The sequence below is a fragment of the Pteropus vampyrus genome, unplaced genomic scaffold, assembly GCF_000151845.1.
Source record: "Pteropus vampyrus isolate Shadow unplaced genomic scaffold, Pvam_2.0 Scaffold1021, whole genome shotgun sequence".
Lineage (NCBI taxonomy): Eukaryota > Metazoa > Chordata > Mammalia > Chiroptera > Pteropodidae > Pteropus > Pteropus vampyrus.
The window spans coordinates 9,683-12,457 of record NW_011889802.1 but is presented as its reverse complement, the minus strand read 5'-3'; positions in this window follow the sequence as shown (position 1 = coordinate 12,457).

Genomic DNA, 2,775 nt, shown 5'->3' with positions numbered 1-2,775 from the left:
TTTCCCCTCCCCTCTTCCCTCTTAATACCCTTTCTAGTTATAACTTGCCTAGTCCCATCCTTAAGCTCTAAGAGGAAGCTGAGGCCCATGTTTAAGGCCACACTTACTGAAGCTAAAGGAGACCATGAGTGCCCACAGCAGGCCAGGACAGAGCATGATAGAAAGTCTTCTGGTTGAAATTTGTCTTGTTTCAATTTAGCCCAGAGATCAGCCCTTCTCTGAGTGCCTGAGTGCAGAGTTCTTGGGGTTGTCAGGTGTTTTCACTCCCAGACAGGAAGTAAAGATCATATGTAAAATGTTACTCTGCTCTAGTCAAAGACTGAATGAAACATCTGCCCCACCACAGTCTTCACCACTGCTTTGATATTTTTCTATAGCAATGCATTTGAAAAATGGCTATGATATCTAGCAAGTTACAGGAACAAAGTTTAATTATGTTTTTCTTGTTGAATTCTCGCTTACTACTATAATCAAACACTGTATTCTGAATAATTTTAAATTTTTTGAAATTGATAAAAGCTTGTTTTAATTAATTAATGTTTCTTATCCAGAAAACAGTCAACTTTGATAAATATTTCAAGCACATTTGCAAAGAATATGTATTCCGTTGCTATGGGGTAAGATGTTTTGCATATGTAAATTAGATAAAGAATATTCATTTTGCATGTGACATTTTTCCTATATTTCTACTGAGAGATGTGTGTTAAAACCTACAACTATGATTGCATGTTTGTTTATTGTTTTTTATAAATCAACAAATTCTACTACTTTAATATCACTAATTGATTCTACTGACTCATGTTTGGTATATTTTGAAGCTATGTTCCGAGATACATTTAAAAATAGAATTGTTCCATCTTCCTGGTAGGTTATAGAACTAATTGATTTGAAGTTTTGCTCTGTATCCACATTTAAAAGAATCTCTGTTAGGAGGACAAGGTCTTTCTCTACTTCCTTCTTGTACCAAGAAAAACAATTTTCATCCTGTCTGAATAACTACAGTTGGTAACAGCCATTTCTCTCTCCCAGACATTCAGGATAGAGAGTCACAGCACCATATGTTTTCGGGGGAGGAGGGGCACTTACCACTGTTCAGACAAAAAAGACAAATACCACAAAACTGAATAAGACAAGTCCCAGGCTCAGAGCTGGGGATATTTTCCCAGGCACAAATTTACATTTGTCATATTTCAAATGTAAATTCATTTTCAGAATTTACATTTTTTCTCTCGAGTATCTACAAGAAACTCGAAGAGAACAGAATGGTCATCTTTTTCTTCCCCCGACTTGTCATGGACCTGTCAATCCAGAAGTCCCTGAACTTACAATATCGGCATCCATGACAAATCTTAGGAAGATAAATTATAAATAAGAACATCCCTTTTCACCAGCTTCCTCACAATTATACCTACTATGTAAAAGCACATGAATAAACATCGTTAAAGTTAAAACTCCATGGAGATAAAGTACTGAGAGAAAATAATACAACACAAGTTAGAACGGTGGTTTACTCAGCCTAACATGCTTTTTGCGGTGGTGTCCAGTGATGTCACCTGGAGGAACAGAAACAAGAAGACCTGCAATAGAAGGTTCTACACTAAAACTGCCTTTAACTTAAAAATCAAAGTTTTCCGACAAAATCTTATTGTTTCATGAGCCACTGAAAATCTAGCTTCTTGAATTACTGTATTTTGACTTCTACTGAACACCATCCCTTTTTTAAAAAGAAAATTAAGTGTACCAAGTAAGGGGTCATGGGAACCTCTCATTTATGCCCAGTCAGCCAGAAGTTCAGGTAGCGACCTGGACTGATGATTGGCATCCTGAGATGAAGGACATTCTTGCAACCTCCAATTTGTAGCTGGTGGGTCAGAAGCACGGAGAACACCCCGAGTTTGTGACTGGTGTCTGACAGGATTTTAGGACTAAGCCCTTTGGCTGTGGACCTGATGTTATTATCTCTAGGTAGATATGTCAGAATTGAGTTGGATTATAGAATACCCAGCTGGTGTCTGGAGAACTGTTCGGAGTGTGGGGGAAGCCTCCTCAGCCTTAACACACATGTTAAAATTGAGTCCAGGAACTATCTCCCTCAAAGAACTATCTTCCCTCAAAGATTGAGTTGAGCAGGTATAAAATCTGGAATATTTAAGAGTAATTTAAAAATACCATCCTTTGTATGTTGCTTTTTTATGGCATACTCCATGAGAAGAAATGTGATGATATCTGAGGAGTGTGGCTTTTAGACGTGCTCCAGTGTGGTTTCCATGGTAGCTGTGAGGGAGTGCTTTATAGAATGAAGACAACAGTTTCTTTTCTAGATCTTATCTTACACAGGTCAACTACTAGCTACTAAGAAATGTCTGGGTAAGGATTGTAAGCAAGTCTTTTCTGAAAACAGGAGACTCACGTTGAGTTCTGTGTTCTTTTTCAGATTCTTTCATCTTTTTTATTTACTTTTATTTTATTATTTTTATTTTTGTAATGGGGTCTCTGAAACAACAAAAATATGTTTGAGAGTCTTCTTCCTGTGATAGTGATATGATGAGCTTGATTGTTTCATTTGCTTTCTGGAAGTTCACAGAATATGGGTGCCGTGTTGCATTGGCTTCTGCATTTTTCCGTTAAGAAATAAGGAGAATCGATTTACCCCTAGAGGCCTTTTGTAGCAATACAATACATTATGTACAACTTGATGTCATATGAACAGGCCAATTCCACAGTCTTACCCTCTCACCTAGGTGCTGTTGGCTGGGATTGAATGACCTTCTGAGA